Source organism: Anomaloglossus baeobatrachus, chromosome 5 (genome assembly GCF_048569485.1).
Source record: "Anomaloglossus baeobatrachus isolate aAnoBae1 chromosome 5, aAnoBae1.hap1, whole genome shotgun sequence".
Classification (NCBI taxonomy): Eukaryota; Metazoa; Chordata; class Amphibia; order Anura; family Aromobatidae; genus Anomaloglossus; species Anomaloglossus baeobatrachus.
Window position 1 is genome coordinate 115,138,936 of NC_134357.1, and position 27,794 is coordinate 115,166,729.

Below are 27,794 nucleotides of genomic sequence, written 5' to 3' on the forward strand. Positions count from 1 at the left end.
ACATGAAATAACGGTGACAGACCGCTACGGACTATAGAGATGACACTGCCCTGACAGGCTTATCATCCATTTATTTAATTTATTAAACCTAATTTTGTGTTTACTTCTAAGTGGAAATAATTGGGTGTTCATCAAAGAATAAAAGTTTGGGATAACATCACAAGAAATACATTTGATTTATTTTAATTATCTTGTGTCTGACTCATCCAACCAGAAGCCTTTGCCTAAATTTGTCTAAATCTCCGTTTGTAGGCTGTGTCCACAGCTCGACAAGTGATGTGTACACTTCAACTCTTGGCATGACATTATGTTTTTTTTTCCACAGCAGGATGAGGAGGGCACCTATAATTAGCATGCTAAAAAGAAAGCGGCCATTACTGTCCTGATAGAGCAAGGCACGAGACCAAGAACCATGAGAGAGAGAGGAAGAGCAGATGGTGGATGACTAGTGTGTCACTGTCTGGTAAGATGTCATTTTATATTTATTACATATAAGATCTGCATTAGTCAGCATTTACTCATATGCAACAAATTTTTGGTTTTGTTGTTTCTTACTTTAAGATTTGAGGAAACTATTCCTAGAAATTGTAGATACTATAAATAATTCCTTAAAGTTGTCTTGAGGGACAGATGATATTTGTAAGAGTCTACATCATTTCTCGGAGATCTTAGGAAATGTGATTGAAACATGAATATTGTTTGGGAACAGATGTGAATGTGAATTATGTAATTAACGGTTCATATATTTAATATGCGATATTGTTACATGGTGTTAAGAGATTTACGACAGATGGTGTACAACTTCACTCCTTATACTCAGATGCTGGGAGTTGTCTACTAAGAGCATTAATTCATTATATATGAATTAAACTAAAATTTTGCACCAATACACATGGCACTGACTTCTATATATTAAAGCACAAAACATACTAAACATTAAACTGTAACTGACAAGCACAAAATATTATTGGGAAAGAATTAATCAAAGATTAACGCTTAAAAAAGAGTTGGTATTATTTTGTTCATTGCTGCATTTATTTTTATATTTCTTCGTTGGTGCATTTATATTTATATATTGGTGCATTGATAAAAAAAACTGTAATGTGATTTCTGGCATTCTTTGAGAATGTGTCCTTTATAGTCTTATGAATCATGTAAGTGTAATTTCACGTGACCACGAAAACACTCTTTGATTTCAATCAATATCTGTTGGAAATCAAGTAGTGTTTTTGTGGTTTAGATACTGTATGTATATAAACAAGTTCATTTTGGGTGAATTGTTTGCATCGCTAACGAAGGATCAAAGGAAATGAAATGAGTTATTTTTATAGCCTAGCTGTCTCCTTCCCCCTCCACACAAATGCTTACTGTGATGAAGGCATCCATATGGCACAACTTCTAGTGTTTCTTTACAGAGAGAGCTGTCAACTGTTAACCCACAGCAACAGTAAAGACATTACAAGAGAAAAATCGAGTTAGATTATATGTAATGCAAGTTATTACATACAGCAAGTCCTTTTATTTTATTCATTAATTTAATATTCTTTTATGACAAAAGTAATAGAGATATGCTAGTGTCTTTTGGCTGAAACTGTTTATATTATTTATTTTCTTTGTATTTTATTACACAATTAATAGAAATACCCTGTCCGTACCATTGTAATTTTTCACTATTAATATGTTTTATTATTTGAAATTCTGATCTTTGTAATGTTAAATAAGTTTATACAGATAATCACTGCAATGCTTCAGATTATTTGTTAATTGATAATGGTTGAGAAAGTTTTAAAGTAGTACCTCACACTAAATTTGAAAATACCACTGGGAGATGTCCATATTACCCTCAAAATCTTAGCTAGGTGGTTCGCTAAAGTCATAAAATACTCAAGTCAATAGTTGTCATTATTATTATTTATTATTATTGCGCCATTTATTCCATGGCGCTTTAGATGTGAAAAAGGGGTATAAATCATAAAAACAAGTACAATAATCACGAACAACACAAAACACAGACTGGTACAGAAGGAGAGACGACCCTGCTTGCGAAGGCTCACAGTCTACAGGATGGTCCATCCTGGGACCTTTATAGGAAGTGAGTCACTGTAAAATTTCTGACAGTCTAATGTGTATGGGGTCTTCCCAACTCTACCAACAGATGATGGGAAATAAGGATCCAATTTCAGACTGCTGGAAGCTTCTCTTTCATGGAGTATACAAAAGAAGTAATAAGTACCTGATCAAGCATTGGGGTGCTTGGCACGCTCAATACTCGATTGAGTATCCTTGTGCTCAGATGCCATGATTGAGTCCTCACCCAGCATGTTTTGCGATTGTTTTTCAGCCACTAAACAAGTGGGGATTGCCATGTTAACTATTCGCATTACTGTGGCCGACTGCATCATGTCATCGGGTCCATATAAGACTTGGTGACGTCATGCTTGGTGCACTGTTTCCAGAAATGGTGTAGAGAGAGCTTCTGCTGAAGAAGGAATAGTGTATTAAAGTGATTCTAGGTTTACAGATTTTTTTCAAGGCTAATTCAAATCTATTATAGGCTCTAATAATACCACTTTTAGCTACAATTACTATAAAGCGGGCCTTACACGCTGCAACATTGCTAGCATCGGCTAGCGATGTCGAGCGCGATAGCACCCGCCCCCGTCATACGTGCAATATTGTGTGATTGCTGCCGTAGCGAACATTATCGCTATGTCAGTGTCACACGCACATACCTGCTCTGCAACGTCGCTCTGGCAGGCGAACCGTCTACTTTCTAAGGGGGCGGTTTGTGTGTTGTCACAGCGACGTCACATGGCAGGCGTCCAATAGAAGCGGAGGGGCGGAGATGAGTGGGACGTAACATCCCGCCCACCTCCTTCCTTCCGCATTGCCGGTGGAGGCAGGTAAGGAGATGTTCGTCGCTCCTGCGGTGTCACACACAGCGATATGTGGTGCCGCAGGAATGAGGAACAACATCGCTAATAAGCATTAAACAATTTTTTTGTTTCAGGACGACCTCTCTGCGGCAAACGATTTTGACCGCTTTTGCGTTTGTTTAAGGTCGCTCAAAAGTGTCACACGCTGCGATCTCGTTAATGAAGCCGGATGTGCGTCACAAACAACGTGACCCCGACGATAATTCATTAACGATATCGTAGTGTGTAAAGCTCGCTTAAGGCTAGCTGCTGCTGGGAAAGGATAGTATATTAGAGTCATGTAGGCAGGGATTCTTGCCTTATAGACCTTGCTGCTGCTGCTACATTAACTCAAAAGTCATTTTCATGACTAATTCAAATCTTTTTGGAACTATATATCTATTTTAATTATAGATCTATAATCTATTCTTTTTTTTAATAATACCGCTTTTAGCTACAATTAGTCTCAGAAGAGATGGTGGAAGGGTTAGTGTATTAGAGGCATGTAGGTAGGGATTCTAGCCTTACAGACCTTACTGCTGCTATATAAACCCAAAAATTATTTTCAGGCTAATGTAAATCTATTCTATTTCCTAATAATAATGCTCTTGACAGTAATTAGTAAAGTAAAAGCTGGTACAGAAGGGATGGCGTATTAAACGCATCTAGACAGTGATTATTGCCTTATATTCCTTGCTGCTGTTACGTTAACCCAAAAGTCCTTTAGTACCATTCTTAGTTATAATTAGTGTAGGGAGAGCTGCTAGAGAAGGGATAGTGTATTAACAACATGTAGGCAGAGATTCTAGTCTTACAAACCTTGCTGCTGCGTATAAAATCTATTCTAGTGTATAATAATACCACTCTTATCTGCATTTAATGTAGGGAGAGCTGGTTGAGAAAGGATAGTGTATTAGAGGCATGTAGGCAGGTATTCTGCTGCTCCTATGTTAACCTAAAAGTCTTTTCCACGTATAATACAAATCTATTCTGTTTTCTAATACTATTACTCTTAGCTGCAATTAGTGTAGGGAGAGCTTTTCGAGAAGAGATAGTTTATTAGAGGTATCTAGGCAGTGATTATTATTACCTTACATTCTTTGCTGCTGCTACTATGTTAACTCAAAAGTCGTTGTCAGGTCTAAGGGCTCATGCACACATTGTGTAATTGCATGCATTTCTGTTGCGTATTGCACTGCAGCGTAAATGCATGTGACCTGCGTCCCCTGCACAATCTATGTAGATTGTGCATGAGAAGTGCACATGTTGCTTTTATGAACTCAGCGATTTGGATGCTAATATTTTGACCCAAATCCGTGCGTTCATAAAATGAGCATGTTAAAATGAGCTATGGGTGCAGTTCCCACTCGGTCTATGGTGGAGGCAGCAGCCATAGCGCATGAAATCAGCTTTTTTTAACAAAAAAACTGCATTCATTATGCAGTCTTTCTGCAGTGATTTGATGCGCACATGTGCTGTCAAAATCGCTGCAGAATATTTAGCAGTTACGTGCGCATGAGCCCTAAATCAAATCTATTCTATTTTTTACTTATATTGCTCTTAGTTGCAAAGGGAGAGCTGCTGGAGAAGGAATAGTGTATTAGAACAATATAGGCAGGGATTCTAGCCTTAAGGCCCCATCACACGCTACGATATATCTAACAATATGTCGTCGGGGTCACAGAATTCGTGTAACACCGCCTTTAGGGTTTCCAATCTTTTTTTTATCTCATTGGAGGCCATTGCCAATGCAAATTTATGAGCCACATGGGGAGAATTTTTCCAACCCATCATGGGGAAAAACACCACAAGTCCTGTGTCCATTTATTCACACAAGAGGTGCATTTGGGCCTTTCTCCCATTGTATAAATACATCTTTATTTATTTTTTACACGGAGTTGAGTCACATCTGAGACTTGCAGGCTGCTGCCACTGATCTCTCCTGGTTTAAGTTGATTCCATGGGTTTTTAGTGCCACCGGGGGCATAATAACTACTAGGCGTAGCTGACTGTTTTAAAACTGAACAATGCCTGGATTGGCTCTGATTTCTCAACCCCAGCGGATGATATTAGCAGGACATAAAGCCAGATTAAATAGGTTTTTTTTGTGTATTCTCATGCACCCCTTCCTACTCCGAAAAGTGTAAACTGTTCATGGTTTATTATTTTTCTTGTCCTCCTCCTCCACCATATCAACAAGGTTATTATCCTGCATTCTTTGTGCCGCCCCCACGTCAGCAGCCAGGCTGCTCAGATCCGGATCCACAGTGGCTCGAGGGGTCTCCGGACCCGGGGGTCACGCGGACACTCAAAAGTGGGGCGTATATGTATGGGGTGGATACTTCGTGACGCCACCCACGGTGTGTGGTAAAATGGAGTACCACCGCTGCTGTTGGGGAGCACCCGGTGGTGATGGGATGGCAGCTGGATGTTAACCCCTCTGTGGGTAGGAGTGGATGCCCCAGGGCTCAGTGTCCAGAACACAGGAGGTGATGGCTGGTGGTGGTGATGCATTGGGCCGGACCGGAGGGTGTTGGTGTACTCGTGATTGAATAAATGCACACGAGTCTGCTGGTAAACCAAGGTGTTAGTGGCCGGCTGCCGTGTCCGGGTGTACTCAGTTCCCACACCCGGCTGGTGTACCAATGTCCCTTCCTCCGGCACTCTGTATTTTGCTTCTATTTTAGACGACCTCGTCTGGAACGGGGAAGTCCACTCCCGGTTTGGTTTTGGTTGGGAGATGTGCCTGCGAAAACTGACCCTTGGGATCTCAGTGGGTGTTTGCACCTTACCAAGAACAGTAGGGGCCTGACCAATATCACCCGGACCAACACCAGTATGCTCGTACCCATATCATTAAAGCACCCAAATTAGTGGGCCGAATGCTTGGGTCCACAATCAGTCTCTTTGGATGAAACAACTGCTTCTTCCCCTGTGCTATGTGCTGGACAATTCCCTGTTCAGGATGCATGCATGGATACTTTCTGCCCTGAACCTGTTGTTGCACATTCACAAGCACCACCAGCAATGTTGTAAGATTCATTGTGCCTGAGCAGCATTCAGCTGTCCTAACTCCAAACCTTGCAACGCAAACGGAAACAACCTGCCACCCACCTATCCACAGGCCCAAACAATAAATGGGCACATTTCCAGACCACATGAACTGGAAATGTTGCTGTTTAGGCTTGTGAAGCTACATTTCCTTGGCAGCACAGTGGGTGGACCTTGTGAAGGCCGTAAGCGAGTCTGACCCTGAGATGGTACACATGCTACCGATGCTGAGAATTGTGAGCTCTAGTTCCATCAGGGTTTCCTCTACCTTATATACCAGTTCCTGCACCTCCTCCAACCCCAAATTGACATCTCGAAGCATGTCGTTCATATCAGTCGCAAGCTGTAAGCACCGCAGCACTGCCTCGTTAAAGAAGCAACTGGCTCTCCTGAAAATAATATGTTTGGGTGACAAACAGTTCACCACAGAGTTGTTGAAAGGTCTAACAGACCCGACAGATCTGTGGTTCTGCTGCTGAACCTACAACCAGGCATGGTTGTGTGTAAATAGTTGTAATAGTTGTAAGCTGGTGGCAGCTATGAAGCTTGGCAAGCCACCACACATACTATGCCTGGCCCACTTGCTCAACTAGTAGTTCAGCATCTTCTGAAAACCTACCCAGATTTGCCTGAGCTACTTGTGAAGCTACACCGTGTGTGTGCTTATTTCTGCAAATCAGTTACAGCTGCCACCAGTCTGGCAGTGCTGTAGCAGTGGTTTCAAGTGCCAGCTGACTGACTGGTGTGCGACGTGGCCACTCGCTGGAGATCCACATTACCCATAATAATAAGGCTTTGGGAGAAAAAGTTGAATACAAGCTACAACATGCCTGTTGGTATTCCATCAGACTGTTGGTTGTACGTAGCAGCAGCAAGCTCTGTGAGGCTAAATCCCTGCCTCTAATACACTATCCCTATTCCAGAAGCTAACCCTACACTAATTGCAGACTAACAGCAGTATTAGTATAGTATAGCATCTATTTCAATTAGCCATGAAAAGGAATGTTCTTTTAATGTTGCACCAGCAGGTACTGTGATGCTATAACACACTGTCCCTTCTCCAACAGAAATTCTCCCTACTCTATTTCTGGGTACAGTGCACCGAGCATGGCATCACCGGATCTTATATTGACGCGATGATGCTATATGGCCAGCAAATCACAGTAATGGCAGTAGCTAACATGGGTACAGCATTACCATGATTGGCAGGCAACCTCCACATGTTTAGTGGATAAAAAAAAGCCGCATAACATGTCCGTCAAGAACTTCAGTATGGCGACCAAGTAGCAAGATACTTGATTGAGTCTCGAGCACCCCAAAGTTCCATCGAGTACTTAGCAGTGCTGAGCATGCTCGTCCATCACTAATCGTACCCAACAAATGTGATTTGAATAATTCATTGTTATAAATGTGTGTCAAAAATGGTCCATGAAGCAATTGGATTGAGCCATTGATACATTTGACCCAATCGCTGTGCCACAGATCTGGAGATAAAAAATATCTCCAAAAAGAAATACATTTTCATATTAAACCAGTGAAAGAAGTTAAAGGCAAAAATGTATGGAGTCACTGATAGATATCATTGGTTCAGCATATTGGTGACTGCTTGAAGTCTCATATCGTGTTTAATGCTAGTATATAAAATATTCTTTCCTTGAAAACCATAACTTTTGTCTATGTAGCTACATGGGGGCTATATGGGGGCTTGTATTTTTGGGTAGAGGTGTACTTCTTGTGACACCATTTTAGGTTACATGTATTGACAAAAGTCTATTAATTTTTTTTTTTGGGGGGGGGGGTGAGGGAATGCAAAAACAACAATTCCACACTGTTTTAAAATTATATAAAAATGATATTTACTAAATTAAGGTCCATATTTTGGTCAAAATGTATACATTTGTAACCCAACATTAAGGGTCCTTATGCTTATGATATAACATCTGGAGTAACCAGCAGACTATCAGGGGGCACTACAGCAAGATTTCCTATAATTTTTAAGTAAATTCCCTGTATCCAAAACAAAGGAGACAAGGTGTGTTTAACTAAAGTGGTTAAGATTTTTTCTAAAAACACTGATAACGGGGAGAGAATTGAAATAGCGGATGCCACAATAGGGCATCTAGGGCGGATGATCAATAGATTTGTGGATTTTCGACAAAATGTAAAAAATGGCAGTGACTTGATGTAACTTGGTAAGGAATATGGCCATATTTGAGTGAATAGTATTGGTACCTAGTAGAGATGAGCGAACTGGCCGTGGTTCGGCTCGAGTTCGGTTCGCCGAACGGAGGTCTCGTTCGAGTTCGGTTCGTCGAACTAAACTTGAACCTATAGGATGTACACAAACAGTTAATAAACATTGCCATAACACTTACCGGTCCCCGCGATCCCTCCTGCACTCTGTCTCCTGCCGCTATTCCATCCGATGATCGCTGAATCCTCCCGGTGACTAGCACTGCCAGCAGTGATGCAGGACCTATCGTGACGTCAAAATAGCCATGTGACCAGTCACGTGGCTATTATCTCATTGGCTACAGACTGGTCACATGACTATGACACGTCATGTAGGACCTGCGAGTGCATCTCTCCGGTACACATTTGTGTATCGCCGTGTACCGTCGACATGCTCTAGCACACAGTCGACTCCCCGTTCCGTTAGGGACCGGCTGACACAGCCGGTCATTAACGGAGATCACCGTTGCCATAGCAACGCAGTTAGCGGTGACGTCACCGCTAGCCGTGGCTCCGGGAGCACCGATGCTATGGTAACGCGTCCGTCAGCGTTACCGCTAACAGCCAGCAGCACTGATCTCTCACAGAGTGAAGGCTGCACGGTGCTTCCCGTGCAGCCTTCACGGAGTGAAGGCTGCACGGGAAGCAGCGTCTTCCCCCATGCAGCAGTGATGGAGCAGAGCTGCATTTGTTGAACGAGAAAGACAGAAGACCATGGATCGTGGAGGGCTGACTGGGGGTAATAAAGATGGAGTCTCTAATGTGTCTGTGTATTTATTTCTATTAAAGTATTTTTTCTCTGTGTGGTGTTTTTTTTTAACCCTTTATTGGAGATTCTTAATGGCCGGGTCAAACGTGCCTGACATTAGGAATCTCTGGCTTAATACTGGCTAGTAAAACAAAGCCAGTATTAACTCATGATTACCCAACAAGCCACCCGGCTCCAGGGCTGTTGAAAGAGTTGGATACAGCGCCAGATGATGGCGCTTCTATGAGAGCGCCATTTTCTGGGGCGGCTGCGGACTGCAATTCGCAGCAGAGGCGCCCAGAAACCTCAGGCTAACCTGTGCTGCGGATTCCAATCCCCAGCTGCCTAATTGTACCTGGCTGGACACAAATGGGGCAAAGCCCACGTCATTTGATTTTTAATTATTTCATGAAATAAGTGAAATAATTAAAAAAAAAAAAAAAAAAAAAGGGCTTCCCTATATTTTTGGTTCCCAGCCGGGTACAAATAGGCAACTGGGGGTTGGAGGCAGCCCGTGGCTGCCTGCTGTACCTGGCTAGCATACAAAAATATGGCAAAGCCCACGTCATTTTTTTGGTGGGCAAAAAACTTCTGCATACAGTCCTGGATGGATATACCAAGTAGTCTACAGACAATTGTTAGCGCTTGACCCCAATAGCCATTAAATCTGCAGCTAGGTTTGTAGGCAAAAAATCCCCTTTAATTTGCCTGGAATCAGAAATGAATTTTAATTGAGATTTTTTAAAATAAAAAATCCCCAATAAACCAGCGCTGATAAGGTTTTTTTATTATTTTATACTTTTTATTGCTATCCTTGTTTTAGACACAAATTTATTCAAAACAATTCACACAATAGAACAAGGAATAAGAAAGAAGAATAAACCACATATGGTAGAAATAAAAATAAAAGTAAAAATAAAGAATAAGTAATTGATAGTGCAGCAAACAGATACCAGGTGTCTGGTTGCAGTACCCCGGCCGGTAGTAGAGCAATTATTAAATCTAGTATAGTATATTAAGTGATGCTTCAAGGCATATGATATTTAATGCTAATTGAAACTATCACTGCAATATGATTTTTCAGATACCTGGAGAGTTTTTTTCAATCCATAAGCAAAAAGGTTTTTAATAGAGGCTTAAATTATAAGCAGCAATTTCAGCGTTCCAAGTGCCTTTAAATGAATTTGAAGAAACTGCGCTTCAGGATTGTAGTGAGGATGAGGTGCCCCAGCTCATCAAGTGTTCCAATAGGAGTTTACCTCATCCTCACTACAATCCTGAAGTGCAGTTTCTTCAAATTCATTTAAAGGCACTTGGAACGCTGAAATTGCTGCCTGAACTTGACTGCAGGTAAACTCCTATTGGAACACTTGATGAGCTGGGGCACCTCATCCTCACTACAATCCTGAAGTGCAGTTTTGTAATACTATTGTATGTACTGAGGATTTCGATTGCGTTAGGGCAATGACAACCAGAGACGAGTTCTTGGTGCAAAAGACGTTTTATAATATGTAACCGCAATATGTGCACAGAACAGAATATACACAATAATTAGTAACCGCAATATGTAAACAGAACAAAATATACACAGTAATATGTAACCGCAATATGCGCACAGAACAGTATATACACAGTGGAACATAAACACAGTAAATACCTGCCGGGTTCAGAGCAAAGGGGAATTCCCGGGGCCGCACACCGGACTCCCCCAGGGAGACCACCAGGAGCGAACCCCTATACAGGGGCTGTCCGGCAATCACACCAGAAGGCCTAAATGCGCAGCAGCCGAGACACAAAAAGGGCAACAGATATAGTCCAAAAAATGTCCGTACGTGATGTGAGTCCTAGGGTGGATATGAACGGAAGGGACCGGGCAGACGTGCCGACCAGAGATGGCAAACAGATTCCGAGCACAGTTGGATGAGAGGTGAAGTCCAGAGCTGGTGTCAGGTGTTTCCACTGGATCCAAACAGCAATCAGGAGATGAGAGCAGCAGGGCAGGAGTACACAGGAAGCAGTATACTCAGGCAACTAGACTAAGCTTAGGGGCGGCTTTTAAACAGATGGACAGGAAGTAGGGCAACAGAACAGAAAACTCCATGTTAACAAAGGGCAAGATCCTTCAAAAGAAAACTGGAAATCCCGGAACTCTGACAGTACTCCCCCCCCCCAGAAACGGCCTCAGGACGGATCAGGGCCAGGCTTGTCTGGGTACCTCCGATGAAACTGAGCAACCTTCCGGGACGCTCGGATGTTACCCACAGGTTCCCAGGAATCGTCCTCGGGGGAGTACCCCTGCCAACGTACCAGATACTGAAGCCGATGCCGATGGAGCCGGGAGTCAATAATGTCCTTAACCACGAACTGCTCCTGGCCATCAACCATCACCGGCGGAGGAGGAGGCACGATACGACCATGAAACGTATTAGGGGAAACTGGTTTTAGCAGAGAAACATGAAAGACCGGGTGTACCTTTAAATTGTGCGGTAACCTCAGCCGACAGGCCACAGAGCTCACTATCCCGGTGATCTTAAAACGGACCAATGAATTTCTGCCCCAGCTTCTGCGAAGGAACACCTAATTTCAGATTTTTGGTGGACAACCACACCGAGTCCCCTACCTTATACATGGGTGCCTGTTTCCGGTGAGTGTCTGCCGACTTCTTGTAACGCTCCTGAACCGAAGCCAAAGAGTCCTTTCAAACCTCCAGATTCCGTCGTAGCTCCGTCAATCTGTCCTCCACCGCTGGCACCGAAACCGCCACCGGTGACATAGGCAAAATATTCGGATGGTAACCCAAGTTAGCGAAAAAGGGCGTTACCTTAGTGGAGCTGCTCTGAGTGTTGTTATACGAGAACTCCGCCAAAGGAAGCAGCTGCAACCAATCGTCCTGCAGATGGCTGACATAACATCGTAGGTACTTCTCCAGGGTTTGATTAGTCCGTTCGGTTTGCCCATTTGTCTGGGGATGGTATGCAGAAGACAAACAGACATCAATATGGAGTGCCGAACAAAACCCCTTCCAGAACTTAGACGTGAACTGCACGCCCCGGTCAGAGATGATCTCATCTGGTACCCCATGCAATCGAAATATATTCTGGATAACCAAATCCACTGTCTCTGCGGCTGAGGGAAGACCGGTACATGGAATAAAGTGAGCAGCCTTTGTCAACCGATCCACCACTAAAATGGTATTGTTACCGCCTGAGACGGGCAACTCCACAATAAAATCCATTGAGATGGATCCCCAAGGGCGAGATGGTACGGGTAACGGTTGAAGGAGTCCCGTAGGAGCCACACGAGGGACCTTGCACCGGGCACAAACCACACATGAGTGGACATAGTCTTTCACATCCTTTAAACAGGTAGGCCACCAGAAAAAAATGACTCAGAAATTCCTGCGTCTTCTGTACCCCCCTATGACCTGCCAACATGGAGTCATGGACCAACTTGAGAACCCGAAGTCTTACAGCCTCCGGGACATAAATACGTCGCTCTCTCAACCACACACCATTCCGAAGGACAAGAGTCACATCATTCGGGGGGGCAGCAAGAAATACGTCACCATCATAGGCCAGCTTGATGTCCTTCCACAAGTCCTGGTCCTGGATTACTCCAACGAAATTGGCATCTGATAACACGGTCTGAGACGGGGTTCCAGGCACGGAGTCCATGGCGTGGATTCGGGACAAGGCATCGGCTTTCCCATTACGTGACCCTGGACGGTATGTAACGATAAAATTGAACTGGTTAAGGAACAGGCTCCAACGGGCTTGCCGTGGAGACAGGCACCTGGCAGATTTAATGAATTCTAGGTTACGATGGTCTGTGAGAACTATCACTTGTTGCGCTGCTCCCTGTAAATGGTGTCTCCATTCCTTAAAAGCTGAAATAATCGCCAACAATTCCTTGTCCGCAATGTCATAGTTCTTTTCTGCAGGGGACAACCGGCGAGAAAAGAAAGCACACGGGTGCAAGAGACTCTTGTCCCCAGTCCTTTGGGAAAGGATAGCCCCTAATGCATAATCAGAAGCGTCGACTTCCACAATAAAAGGGAGTGCGGGATTCGGGTGTATTAGTATTGGTGCTGAGGTAAAACAAACCTTGAGACGATTGAAAGCTTCCCGGGCCTGGGCGGACCACACAAACTTCTGCCCTTTTTTGGTTAACAGAGTGATAGGGTGGACGATCTCTGAAAAGTTGCGGATAAAGCGTCTGTAAAAGTTAGCAAAACCGACAAAGCGTTGTACCTCCTTGATGTTTCCCGGTTCCGGCCAGTCTAGAATTGCCCGTATCTTGCCAGACTCCATGTTCAGTCCCTGAGGAGAGATGACATATCCTAAAAATTGTATCTTTGAGCAATGGAATTCGCACTTCTCAAGTTTAATATACAGGTGGTTATCCCTCAGACGGGTAAGTACTGTTTTGACGTGCTCCTGGTGTTCCTGTAGGGAATCAGAAAAGATCAAGATATCATCCAGGTAAATCACCATGAACTGGTCCATTATATCCCTAAAAATATCGTTGACTAGGTGTTGGAAAGCCGCAGGGGCGTTACAAAGTCCAAAAGGCATCACTAGATACTCATAATGTCCATACCGACATCTGAACGCTGTTTTCCACTCGTCCCCGGGACGTATGCGGAGTAGATTATATGCCCCACGGAGATCCGATTTAGTAAATATTTTGGCCTGTTGTACTCTCTCCAATAGTTCGGGAATCGAATCAACGGTAACGGATACAGGTTCCGGATGGTTATCTTATTTAGTTCCCGGTAGTCGATACAAGGTCTCAGAGTCCCCTCTTTCTTTTTCACGAAAAAGATGGGTGCCCCTGCTGGTGAGGTAGAAGGTCGAATAAATCCCTTGGCTAGGCTTTCATTGATGTAATCTTTTAGTGCTTGTAACTCAGGTGCCGCCAACAGGTAGACATGACCAAACGGGATCTCTGCCCCTGGGAGTAAGTCTATGGAACAATCATACGGTCTATGCGGGGGAAGCCGATCTACTTTTCTTTTGTCGCATATATCAGCGAAGTCATTATAAACCGGGGGTAGAACAGGTACCTGTACAGTGCCCTCCGTATTCGGTGTTACTGGAACCAGTATAGTTGGACTAATGGTCGGACCACTCTGGGGTGGGAAGGATATTTCTTTAGTCTCCCAATCGATGACTGGATTTTTTGACCGCAGCCAAGGAATTCCTAAAATTATCGGAAAATGGGGAGAAGAAATCAATATGAAAACAAGGGTCTCCTGCTGACCTGGTTTCATCACACATTCAAGGGGTACTGTCTCCCGATCAACTGGTCCAGAAACTAAAGGAGAACCGTCTACCGTCTCCATGGTAACCGGTGAGGATCTTTGTTGAGTCTGGATACCGTGTTTCCTGGCAAAAGAAGAGTCCATGAAATTTCCCCCTGCCCCAGAGTCTATCATAGCAGATGTAGGAATTAACTGTTCCTCCCACCGTATCTGAATGGGAAGCGAGCAATGGGTGTATTTCCCTTCTGAGTCCATAGGTGAAGTTGACATCAAAGTCAAGGGAAATACCGCATCCAGGTGTAAACTTGCCTCAGAGATATCGGACTCTGCGTCTGTGTTGTCACACTCTGCCATTGCTGCCAGTACCTTATTCGGGCGATTTGGACGTTTTGGGCAGTCAATCAGAAAATGGTCCGATTGACCACAATAGAAACACAAACGCTCACGGAGCCGGTGTTCACGACGTTCGTTGGTCTCTCGCTTTTGTAGAGAGTCCACTTGCATAGGAACATCCTCGGCCTCCCGTGGCGTCTTGTGAGCGGGTTTTCTAGAAGGAAACGCAAAGTTGGTTACCCGGTTTACAGCTGCCCATTTTTCCTGTCGGCGTTCCGTCAAGCGGGTACCAATACGCACACAGTGTTGGAGAAACAGTTCAAAATCCCGTGGAGATTCCGCACGAGCTAACTCGTCCTTGATGGTACCGGACAAACCCTTTCTGAAAACTGACAATAGTGCATTGTTTCCCCAGTCGGTGTCTACCACTAACCTGTTGAACTCAGTGGCGTATTCGACGACAGACCGCTTTCCCCGACGTAAGGAAAGCAGAGCCGATTCAGCGGTAGCGCGGCGATTAGGATCATCAAACATTTGCGCCATTGCTGTTAAAAAGTCATCCAGGTTATTTAAACGGATATCACGATTCTCTATCATAGTTTTAGCCCAAGCCAGTGCTCGTGAGGTTAACAACATGATTATACATAACACTTTTGACCGGTCAGAACGGTAATAATCAGCATGTACATCAAAAAAATAGTATACACTGGTTAACAAATCCACGAAACTGACTACGATCACCACTGAAACGAAATGGGGGTAACCTAGGCATACCGGCAGCTGATACGGACGTAGTGGGGGCGGCTTCCTGAGCCTACACTCTGGTTTGCAAATCCTGAATAGCCGGACCAAGTACCTGGTGATCATGGCCCAGCTGTACCTCCACATCTCTAAGCTTAGTTTGCACCGCCTCCATCTCCTGCTGCAAGGAGTTAATCATGGAGAAAAGCGGATCTACTCGTGTCTCAGTCATTGCCCCAGTGAAATCCTCTTAGTGGCCTGAGTATAATGTAATACTATTGTATGTACTGAGGATTTCGATTGCGTTAGGGCAATGACAACCAGAGACGAGTCTTGGTGCAAAAGACGTTTTATAATATGTAACCGCAATATGTGCACAGAACAGAATATACACAATAATAAGTAACCGCAATATGTAAACAGAACAAAATATACACAGTAATATGTAACCGCAATATGCACACAGAACAGTATATACACAGTGGAACATAAACACAGTAAATACCTGCCGGGTTCAGAGCAAAGGGGAATTCCTGGGGCCACACACCGGACTTCCCCAGGGAGACCACCAGGAGCGAACCCCTATACAGGGGCTGTCCGGCAATCACCCCAGAAGGCCTAAATGCGCAGCAGCCGAGACACAAAAAGGCAACAGATATAGTCCAAAAAATGTCCGTACGTGATGTGAGTCCTAGGGTGGATATGAACGGAAGGGACCGGGCAGAAGTGACGACCAGAGACGGCAGACAGAGTCCGAGCACAGTTGGATGAGAGGTGAAGTCCAGAGCTGGTGTCAGGTGTTTCCACTGGATCCAAACAGCAATCAGGAGATGAGAGCAGCAGGGCAGGAGTACACAGGAAGCAGTATACTCAGGCAACTAGACTAAGCTTAGGGGCGGCTTTTAAACCTATGGACAGGAAGTAGGGCAACAGAACAGAAAACTCCATGTTAACAAAGGGCAAGATCCTTCAAAAGAAAACTGGAAATCCCGGAACTCTGACAAGTTTCTTCAAATTCATTTAAAGGCACTTGGAACGCTGAAATTGCTGCCTGAACTTGACTGCAGGTAAACTCCTATTGGAACACTTGATGAGCTGGGGCACCTCATCCTCACTACAATCCTGAAGTGCAGTTTCTTCAAATTCATTTAAAGGCACTTGGAACGCTGAAATTGCTGCCTGAACTTGACTGCACGTAAACTCCTATTGGAACACTTGATGAGCTGGGGCACCTCATCCTCACTACAATCCTGAAGTGCAGTTTCTTCAAATTCATTTAAAGGCACTTGGAACGCTGAAATTGCTGCTTATAATTTAAGCCTCTATTAAAAACCTTTTTACTTATGGATTGAAAAAAACTCTCCAGGTATCTGAAAAATCATATTGCAGTGATAGTTTCAATTGGCATTAAATATCATATGCCTTGAAGCATCACTTAATATACTATACTAGATTTAATAATTGCTCTACTACCGGCCAGGGGACTGCAACCAGACACCTGGTATCTGTTTGCTGCACTATCAATTACTTATTCTTTATTTTTACTTTTATTTTTATTTCTACCATATGTGGTTTATTCTTCTTTCTTATTCCTTGTTCTATTGTGTGAATTGTTTTGAATAAATTTGTGTCTAAAACAAGGATAGCAATAAAAAGTATAAAATATTAATAAAAAAAACCTCTTATCAGCGCTGGTTTATTGGGGATTTTTTATTTTAAAAAATCTCAATTAAAATTCAGTCCTGGATGGAGTATGCTGAGCCTTGTAGTTCTGCAGCTGCTGGTCGCTCTTCTCCATACAGACAGACAGCAGCTGCAGAACTACAAGGCTCAGCATACTCCATCCAGGACTGTATACAGACGTTTTTTGCCCTCTGAAAAAATTATGTGGGCTTCGCCATATTTTTGTATGCTAGCCAGGTACAGCAGGCAGGTACGGCTGCCCCCAACCCCCAGTTGCCTATTTGTACCCGGCTGGGAACCAAAAATAAAGGGAAGCCCTTTTTTTATTATTTCATGAATTTCATGAAATAATTAGAAAACAAATGACGTAGGCTTCGCCCCACTTTTGTGTCCAGCCAGGTACAACTAGGCAGCTGGGGATTGGAATCCGCAGCACAGGTTGGCCTGAGCTTTCTGGGCCCCACTGCTGCGAATTGCAGTCTGCAGCCGCCTCAGAAAATGGCACTTTCATAGAAGCGCCATCTTCTGGCGCTGTATCCAACTCTTCCAGCACCTGCCTGCTATACCTGGCTAGCATACAAAAATATGGCGAAGCTCACGTCCTTTTTTTGTAGTTTTTTGGCAAAAAAAATAAAAAATGCTTCCCTGGATTTTCCATTGCCAGTGAAGGTAACACCAAGCAGTGGGGGTTAGCAGCCAGTAGCTGCTTGGATTACCCTTAGCTAGCAATACAAAAAATGCAGCGGGAGCCCATATATATTTTTTTAATTATTTATTTAAATAACTAAAAACAAAATGGGCTTCCCTGTATTTTGATTGCTGGACATCACAGTGCTGTAAAAATAAATCTTTAAAAAAAATGACGTAGCGCTCCGCGGTATTTTTGATTCTCAGCGCAGATAAAGCAGAGAGCTATGGATTGCCACCCCCATCTGCCTGCCGTTACCTTGGTTGGCAATCAAAATACAGGGAAGCCCATTATTTTTTTCTATTTAAAAAATAGTTAAAAAAAAAATGACGTTGGGTCCCCCCATTTTTGATAGCCAGCTAGGGTAAAGCAGATGGTTGTAGCCTGAAAACCACAGCTGGCAGCTTTACTGTGGTTGGGGATCCAATGTGGAGGTCCCCCCAGGCTCTTTTTTTATAATTATTTTATAAATATTAATAATTACACAAAAAAAGTAGGGTCCCCCCCAAATTGGATCACCAGCCAAGGTAAAGCGGACAGCTGTGGTCTGGTATTCTCAGGGTGGGAAGGTCCATAGTTATTGGGCCTTCACAGCCTAAAAATAGCAGGCACCCCAGACGTGGCGCATCCACTAGATGCGCCAATCCTGGCGCTTCACCCCTGCTCATCCCGTGCCCTGGTGCAGTGGCAAACAGGGTAATAAATCGGGTTGATACTAGCTGTAAGGTCACCTGACATCAAGCCCAGCAGTTTGTGATGTCATGGCGTCTATTAGATACCCAACATCATAAACTGTCAGTACTAACAAAAAAAAATCGACAAAAGAAATTTATTTGAAAAAACAGTCCCCAAAACATTTCCTCTTTCACCAATTTATTGTAAGAAAAAAATAAAGGGGTCCCACGACGACTCTGGACCGTCTAGAATATGGGGGGGAAAGACACTCAGGGAACGTATCCCCCATTTTCTAGGAGTGCAGACCCTTCATATGAGGAGTGTGGGTGCAATGAATCTGCACTCACTCTCCCCGGGTCCACAGCAGCAGAGTCCATGTCGTAATGGTTGCTACCAAAGCTGCAATGCCCTGCTCATGAGGTAAGGGCATGCCTAATCAGGAGAACTATTCTACATTTCCAATTATTGGTATTTGCTGATATTATTGCTATTCCACCTACTATATATTGGGGATAGGATCTTGGAGATGGAATACCCCTTTAAGTCTAGGTATCCAGCTGAATGAATACTTAACAACAGAGCTCGCTATTTAGATGTGTTTTCTTGTGGTGTATAACGGACTCTCATGTTTGGTAGTCGTTCAGCAGGGAAACTATAAAAGCAAATCCCTCCATTTGGAAATGTAGTATATAGCTCTCCTGATCAATTATGTTCCTTACCTCATGAGCAAGGCATTGCAGTAATAATAATAATTTATTCATTTATATAGCGTTATTAATTCCATAGCGCTGTATGTCTTTGGAGTGTGGGAGGAAACCGGAGTACCCGGAGGAAACCCACGCAAACATGGGGAGAATATACAAACTCCTTGCAGATGGTGTCCTTGGTGAGAATTGAACCCAGGACCTCAGCGCTGCAAGACTGCAGTGCTAACCACTGAGCCACCGTGCCACCCATTTAGCTTACAGATGCATAACCACCACTCACTGTGTCTGAATACAGGAAGCTGAGCTGACAGCCGCTCTGTGCATGCGGCAGCGTCTATTGTGAAGGAGAGGGCTGTGGGGGGATCAACGCTGCACAGGTACCGTTGGACACAGGGGAACACTGGTGGGGTTATAGGGGGTGACATGGCAGGGCCTGGGGAGGAGTTTTCTGTCGCATGTGTCATGGCACATGCGACTAGAGTTGAGCGCGGTTCGCGGTTCGAGGTTCTCCAGTTCTAGGCTCGAGTGATTTTGGGGCCTGTTCTAGATCGAACTAGAACTCGAGCTTTTTGCAAAAGCTCGATAGTTCTAGAAACGTTCGAGAACGGTTCTAGCAGCAAAAAAACAGCTAATTCCAAGCTTGCTTTCCGCTGTAATAGTGTAAGTCACTCTGTGAATCACACTATTATGACATTTCAGTGTATAGTGTGCGTGAACAGCGCCTTCAGATCACTGCTGTTTCTATAATGGCGATCGCCATTTTTTTTTTTTTTCCTTGTCTTCCTTCCCTAAGCGCGCGCGTGTAGTGGGGCGGGCCAGCATGTCAGCCAATCCCAGACACACACACAGCTAAGTGGACTTTTAGCCAGAGAAGCAACGGCATGTGTGATAGGATGTCCATGTCACATGTCCCTGCATTATAAAACCGGACATTTTCCTCCAGGACGCCATTATCTCTTCTGCGTCTTTGGTGTCAGACATCACTGTCGCAGCTCCGTCCTTTGTCCTATCGCTGATACAGCTGTATGCGCTCCATACACAGCGCTAGACAGCTTAGGGAGAGCACTTTCTATCAGTCCTTTTAAGGGCTCAAACCGGCAGGGTCAGAGCCATAGGTGACAGGTCCTGAAAACAGCGACAGCGTCTGTGTAGCCAAGGTCAGGGATTTCCTCCCTGCATTTCCCTATTAGGAGGGAATAGAAAGGCAGGCTTCCATTCCTCTACCCAGAGCCCCACAATCCTGGCACTGTACCCTCCTGTCCTCTGCACACTCCAACTCATTATAACTAAGCCATTATACTAGCAAACACTCAGTGTACCTAGTGGCATCCTAAACGTGGCTATTGGACTTTGCTATAGTCACACTAGTGCAAAGACATTTGCAGCACCTCTGCCTGCATTGCACACTACAACTCATTATAACTAAGCCATTATACTAGCAAACACTCAGTGTACCTAGTGGCATCCTAAACGTGGCTATTGGACTTTGCTATAGTCACACTAGTGCAAAGACATTTGCAGCACCTCTGCCTGCATTGCACACTACAACTCATTATAACTAAGCCATTATACTAGCAAACACTCAGTGTACCTAGTGGCATCCTAAACGTGGCTATTGGACTTTGCTATAGTCACACTAGTGCAAAGACATTTGCAGCACCTCTGCCTGCATTGCACACTACAACTCATGATAACTAAGCCATTATACTAGCAAACACTCAGTGTACCTAGTGGCATCCTAAACGTGGCTATTGGACTTTGCTATAGTCCCACTAGTGCAAAGACATTTGCAGCACCTCTGCCTGCATTGCACACTACAACTCAATATAACTAAGCCATTATACTAGCAAACACTCAGTGTACCTAGTGGCATCCTAAACGTGACAATTGGACTTTGCTATAGTCCCACTAGTGCAAAGACATTTGCAGCACCTCTGCCTGCATTGCACACTCCAACTCATTATAACTAAGCCATTATACTAGCAAACACTCAGTGTACCTAGTGGCATCCTAAACGTGGCTATTGGACTTTGCTATAGTCACACTAGTGCAAAGACATTTTCAGCACCTCTGCCTGCATTGCACACTACAACTCATTATAACTAAGCCATTATACTAGCAAACACTCAGTGTACCTAGTGGCATCCTAAACGTGGCAATTGGACTTTGCTATAGTCCCACTAGTGCAAAGACATTTGCAGCACCTCTGCCTGCATTGCACACTACAACTCATTATAACTAAGCCATTATACTAGCAAACACTCAGTGTACCTAGTGGCATCCTAAACGTGGCTATTGGACTTTGCTATAGTCACACTAGTGCAAAGACATTTGCAGCACCTCTGCCTGCATTGCACACTACAACTCATTATAACTAAGCCATTATACTAGCAAACACTCAGTGTACCTAGTGGCATCCTAAACGTGGCAATTGGACTTTGCTATAGTCCCACTAGTGCAAAGACATTTGCAGCACCTCTGCCTGCATTGCACACTACAACTCATTATAACTAAGCCATTATACTAGCAAACACTCAGTGTACCTAGTGGCATCCTAAACGTGGCTATTGGACTTTGCTATAGTCACACTAGTGCAAAGACATTTGCAGCACCTCTGCCTGCATTGCACACTCCAACTCATTATAACTAAGCCATTATACTAGCAAACACTCAGTGTACCTAGTGGCATCCTAAACGTGGCTATTGGACTTTGCTATAGTCACACTAGTGCAAAGACATTTGCAGCACCTCTGCCTGCATTGCACACTACAACTCATTATAACTAAGCCATTATACTAGCAAACACTCAGTGTACCTAGTGGCATCCTAAACGTGGCTATTGGGCTTTGCTATAGTCACACTAGTGCAAAGACATTTGCAGCACCTCTGCCTGCATTGCACACTACAACTCATTATAACTAAGCCATTATACTAGCAAACACTCAGTGTACCTAGTGGCATCCTAAACGTGGCAATTGGACTTTGCTATAGTCCCACTAGTGCAAAGACATTTGCAGCACCTCTGCCTGCATTGCACACTACAACTCATTATGACTAAGCCATTATACTAGCAAACACTCAGTGTACCTAGTGGCATCCTAAACGTGGCTATTGGACTTTGCTATAGTCACACTAGTGCAAAGACATTTGCAGCACCTCTGCCTGCATTGCACACTACAACTCATTATAACTAAGCCATTATACTAGCAAACACTCAGTGTACCTAGTGGCATCCTAAACGTGGCTATTGGACTTTGCTATAGTCACACTAGTGCAAAGACATTTGCAGCACCTCTGCCTGCATTGCACACTACAACTCATTATAACTAAGCCATTATACTAGCAAACACTCAGTGTACCTAGGGGCATCCTAAACGTGGCAATTGGACTTTGCTATAGTCCCACTAGTGAAAAGACATTTACAGCACCTCTGCCTGCATTGCACACTACAACTCATTATAACTAAGCCATTATACTAGCAAACACTCAGTGTACCTAGTGGCATCCTAAACGTGGCTATTGGACTTTGCTATAGTCACACTAGTGCAAATACATTTGCAGCACCTCTGCCTGCATTGCACACTCCAACTCATTATAACTAAGCCATTATACTAGCAAACACTCAGTGTACCTAGTGGCATCCTAAACGTGGCTATTGGACTTTGCTATAGTCACACTAGTGCAAAGACATTTGCAGCACCTCTGCCTGCATTGCACACTCCAATTCATTATAACTAAGCCATTATACTAGCAAACACTCAGTGTACCTAGTGGCATCCTAAACGTGGCTATTGGACTTTGCTATAGTCACACTAGTGCAAAGACATTTGCAGTACCTCTGCCTGCATTGCACACTACAACTCATTATAACTAAGCCATTATACTAGCAAACACTCAGTGTACCTAGTGGCATCCTAAACGTGGCTATTGGACTTTGCTTTAGTCACACTAGTGCAAAGACATTTGCAGCACCTCTGCCTGTTTTACACACTACAACTCATTATAACTAAGCCATTATACTAGCAAACACTCAGTGTACCTAGTGGCATCCTAAACGTGGCAATTGGACTTTGCTATAATCCCACTAGTGCAAAGACATTTGCAGCACCTCTGCCTGCATTGCACACTACAACTCATTATAACTAAGCCATTATACTAGCAAACACTCAGTGTACCTAGTGGCATCCTAAACGTGGCTATTGGACTTTGCTATAGTCACACTAGTGCAAAGACATTTGCAGCACCTCTGCCTGCATTGCACACTACAACTCATTATAACTAAGCCATTATACTAGCAAACACTCAGTGTACCTAGTGGCATCCTAAACGTGGCTATTGGACTTTGCTATAGTCACACTAGTGCAAAGACATTTGCAGCACCTCTGCCTGCATTGCACACTACAACTCATTATAACTAAGCCATTATACTAGCAAACACTCAGTGTACCTAGTGGCATCCTAAACGTGGCTATTGGACATTTGTCTAGTCACACTAGTGCAAAGACATTTGCAGCACCTCTGCCTGCATTGCACACTACAAATCATTATAACTAAGCCATTATAATAGCAATTTTTGCTGCCAGTTTAAGGGCCGTAGTTGCATTGTCAGGGATATTTATTCTTTATTATTCTGCTGTTAATAAAGCTAGACCACCACTGCAATCTACACCACCTCTCAATTTTTACTACCACATTTTCAGTGCACAATCTTGTCGCAATCAACATGAGTGGCAAAATGACAGATGCTGGTGGAAAGGGGAAGAGGCGTGGTGGAAAAGGCAAAAAAGGTTTTGTCCGTGGGGAAGGTGGCAAAGCTCCATTATCATCTGCTGAAGATAGACCATCTACCAGCAAAAGTAAGATATTTACTGCTTACCGTGGACAATCCGATGTGCTCCCTTTTTTACGGACACGAACAACAGGAACAAAGGTAGATGATGGCCAAAAAAGGAAAATGCTTGAATGGATCTCAAGTGGTCCAACAAGTGCCCTCTCAGCCACTTCAAGTACCGCATCCAAAAAACACCAGTCCTCTGAGTTGTCATCCCAATCAAACTTGCTTTCTCCCAGCTCTGAAGTCTCCATCAGCCCTGCACAGTATGGTGGAACTGAGATGGCTGAGTCTGCAGAGCTGTTCAGTCACACTATAGCCTGGGAATCAGAGGTCTGCTCCCAAGCTACAGTGAGTACAGAACAGGAAATGGTCTGCAGTGATGCCCAGAACCTTTGTGACTCTGATTCAGGCCGTGAGGACCAAGTTTCTGAGCATAATGTTGACCCTTTGTCACAAACTGTAACACCTGTGGTTATAGACAATGAGGAACATACTGATGAAGATGAGACGCAGATACCCGATTGGGATGACAACTTAAATATTCTGTCAGGGCAAGAAGAGGCTCAGTCTGAGGGGGAGGGGAGTGCAAACACAACAATTGATGATGAAGTTCTAGATCCCACCTACTGTCAACCCACAGTCAGGCACTCAAGGAGGTCAACAGAGGTGGTGGAGGAGGATGCAACTGATGACGAAGTTACCTTGCGCCTTCCTGGACAGAGTCGGAGTACTGGTAGCACGTCTACAACTGCATCCTCAGCCACCACTCTACCTCTGAGCATTATTCGGGGTGGATCAACAGGTCGCATGGCCTCTAAGCCTTGCCTAGCCTGGTCCTTTTTTGACATAGAAAAAGATCGCCCAAATTATGTGATCTGTAAAATTTGTCATGGTTCTCTTAGTAGAGGTCAAAACCTCAGCAGTTTGACAACTTCTTCCATGAATCGTCACATGAATAAATATCATATGGCCCGGTGGGAAGCTCACCGTGCTGCAATGCGGCCAAGCGGAGCGAACCATCCACCGCCTGCCCCTTCCAGTGCATCCGCGCGCTCGTCATCTTCTAGGACTGTGGGGACAGCTGTCACACCTGTTTTTCCACCCACAACTTCCACCACTGTAACCGCAACAGGCAGTTTGCTTGGTAGGTCGTCAGTTGGTTTAGAAGGGGAAACAAGTGAGTGTGTACAGCTCTCTCAGACATCGATAGCACCAACGTTGGATGAAGGCAACATCATGTCTCCGCCTGCACTTTCCTCACAAACCTGCATTTTTCCAGGGACACCCTACTCAACACCGTCTACACACAGCAGCCAGATCTCTGTCCCTCAGATGTGGTCAAATAAAAGGCCACTTCCTGCGACCCATGACAAAGCTAAGAGGTTGACTCTATCCCTCTGTAAGCTCTTGGCTACCGAAATGCTGCCTTTCCGCCTAGTGGACACACAGGATTTTAGAGACCTTATGTCTGTCGCTGTGCCCCAGTACCAGATGCCTAGTCGCCACTACTTCTCTAAGAAAGGTGTGCCCGCGCTACACCAGCATGTCGCACACAACATCACCGCTTCATTGAGAAACTCTGTGTGTGAACGGGTGCATTTCACCACCGATACTTGGACCAGTAAGCATGGACAGGGACGTTACATGTCGCTCACTGGGCACTGGGTAACTATGGTGATAGATGGTGAAGGGTCTGCTGCACAAGTCTTGCCGTCCCCACGACTTGTGTGTCAATCCTCTGTCTGTCCAAGTTCCGCCACTGCTTCTGCATCCTCCACCTCATCTGGGTCCTCCACCTCCGCCCCAAGCCTGCCTGGTCAGGCCACCAGCGTTCTCACTGCGCAGAATGAATCACGCACCCCTCATTGCTATGCTGGCAGCAGAGCGCAACGGCATCAGGCGGTCTTTAGCTTGACATGTCTTGGGAATAAGAGTCACACAGCTGAGGAGTTGTGGTCAGCTCTGCGGTCCGAGTTTAATAAATGGTTGTCTCCACTCAACCTGCAGCCTGGTAAGGCCGTGTGCGACAATGCTGCAAACCTGGGTGCGGCCCTTCGCTTGGGCAAGGTGACACACGTACCTTGTATGGCTCACGTGTTGAACCTTGTCGTGCAGCAATTTTTAACACAGTATCCCGGCCTAGATGGCCTTCTGAACAGGGCACGAAAACTGTCTGCTCACTTCCGCCGTTCAAGCGCCGCAGCTGAGCGACTTGCATTGCTCCAGAAGTCTTTCGGCCTGCCGGTTCATCGCCTGAAATGCGATGTGGCGACACGCTGGAATTCAACTCTCCACATGTTACAGCGACTGTGGCAGCACCGCCGTGCCCTGGTGCAATACGTCTTAACGTATAGCCTGGGCCAACGAGATGCAGAGGTGGGGCAGATCACCCTGATGGAGTGGTCTCAGATCAAGGACCTATGCACCCTTCTGCACAGTTTCGACATGGCGACGAATATGTTTAGCGCTGACAATGCCATTATCAGCATGACGATTCCAGTCATTTACATGCTGGAACACACGCTAAACACTATTCGGAGTCAGGGGGTGGGACAACAGGAAGGGGATGAACTACAGGAGGATTCATATGCGCAAGACACAACAACATCACCAAGGTCCAGACGTTCATCATCACCAAGGCGCCAGGCATGGGAGCATGGGGGACAGGGATCAACAAGGGCGCATGGTAGCAGGCGAGATGTTGAGGAAGGTGCAGGAGGACATGAAGAAATGGAGGACGAACTGTCCATGGACATGGAAGACTCAGCAGATGAGGGAGACCTTGGTCAAATTTCAGTTGAAAGAGGTTGGGGGGAGATGTCAGAGGAAGAAAGAACGGTTAGCACCTCTATGCCACAAACACAGCGTGGACTTGGTCCGCATGGCTGCGCAAGACACATGAGTGCCTTCTTGTTGCACTACCTCCAACATGACCCTCGTATTGTCAAAATTAGAAGTGATGATGACTACTGGCTTGCCACACTATTAGATCCCCGGTACAAGTCCAAATTTTGTGACATAATTCCAGCCATAGAAAGGGACGCACGTATGCAGGAGTATCAGCAGAAGCTGTTACTCGATCTTAGATCCGCTTTTCCACCAAACAACCGTGCAGGTGCAGGGAGTGAATCTCCCAGTTGTAACTTGACAAACATGGGACGGTCTCGTCATCTTCAACAGTCTACACGTACCAGTAGGACCGTATCTGATGCTGGTAACAGCAATTTTATGGAATCTTTTCATAATTTTTTTAGACCCTCCTTTGCAAGGCCACCAGAGACAACAAGTCTGACACATAGTCAACGGCTGGAGAGGATGATACAGGAGTATCTACAAATGAACATCGATGCCATGACTTTGCAAATGGAGCCTTGCTCATTTTGGGCTTCAAATCTAGAAAAATGGCCAGAGCTATCCAGTTACGCCTTGGAGATTTTGTCGTGTCCAGCTGCCAGCGTTGTCTCTGAAGTGTCTTCAGTGCTGCTGGGTGTGTGCTGACAGATAAGCGCACGCGTCTGTCCAGTGACAATGTGGACAGACTGACGTTCATCAAAATGAACAAGTCATGGATCCAGAAGGAATTTACAACCCCTGTGTCATCCTGGGGAGAGTAAATGCTTGTGGATTTGGAATGTGCTTGATGCAAATCAAAACATCCTGTTTGCAACTAGGACCCAAGTGCTGCCACTGATGGGGTGGGTGTCTGTGTGGCCCAATTTTTTGAAAAAAGGGAGACTCCGCTTGGAGTAACCCTTGCTTACATTGTTTTTCAAAGAAGCCAAGATGAACAAGTCATGGTTCAGCAAAGACTTTGCTACCTACCCCGGTGTCATCCTGGGGACGGTTAAGAATAGCGTATTTTTGAATGCCCTTGATGCAAATCTAGCTGTGAAGTGTACAACTAGGGCACAAGTGCTGCCACTG

The 27,794-nt window shown here is 44.7% G+C and overlaps 1 protein-coding gene across 1 annotated transcript in view; it reads left to right on the forward strand.

Moving 5' to 3' along the window:
* Nucleotides 1–384: 384 nt before the first annotated feature.
* The window catches only part of MYPN (myopalladin), a 336,685-nt gene continuing 309,275 nt past the window's right edge, over nucleotides 385–27,794 (forward strand). The window contains exon 1 of the mRNA XM_075348786.1: nucleotides 385–463. The gene's annotated coding sequence lies outside the window, so the exon portion shown is untranslated. The remainder of the gene's footprint in view (nucleotides 464–27,794) is intronic.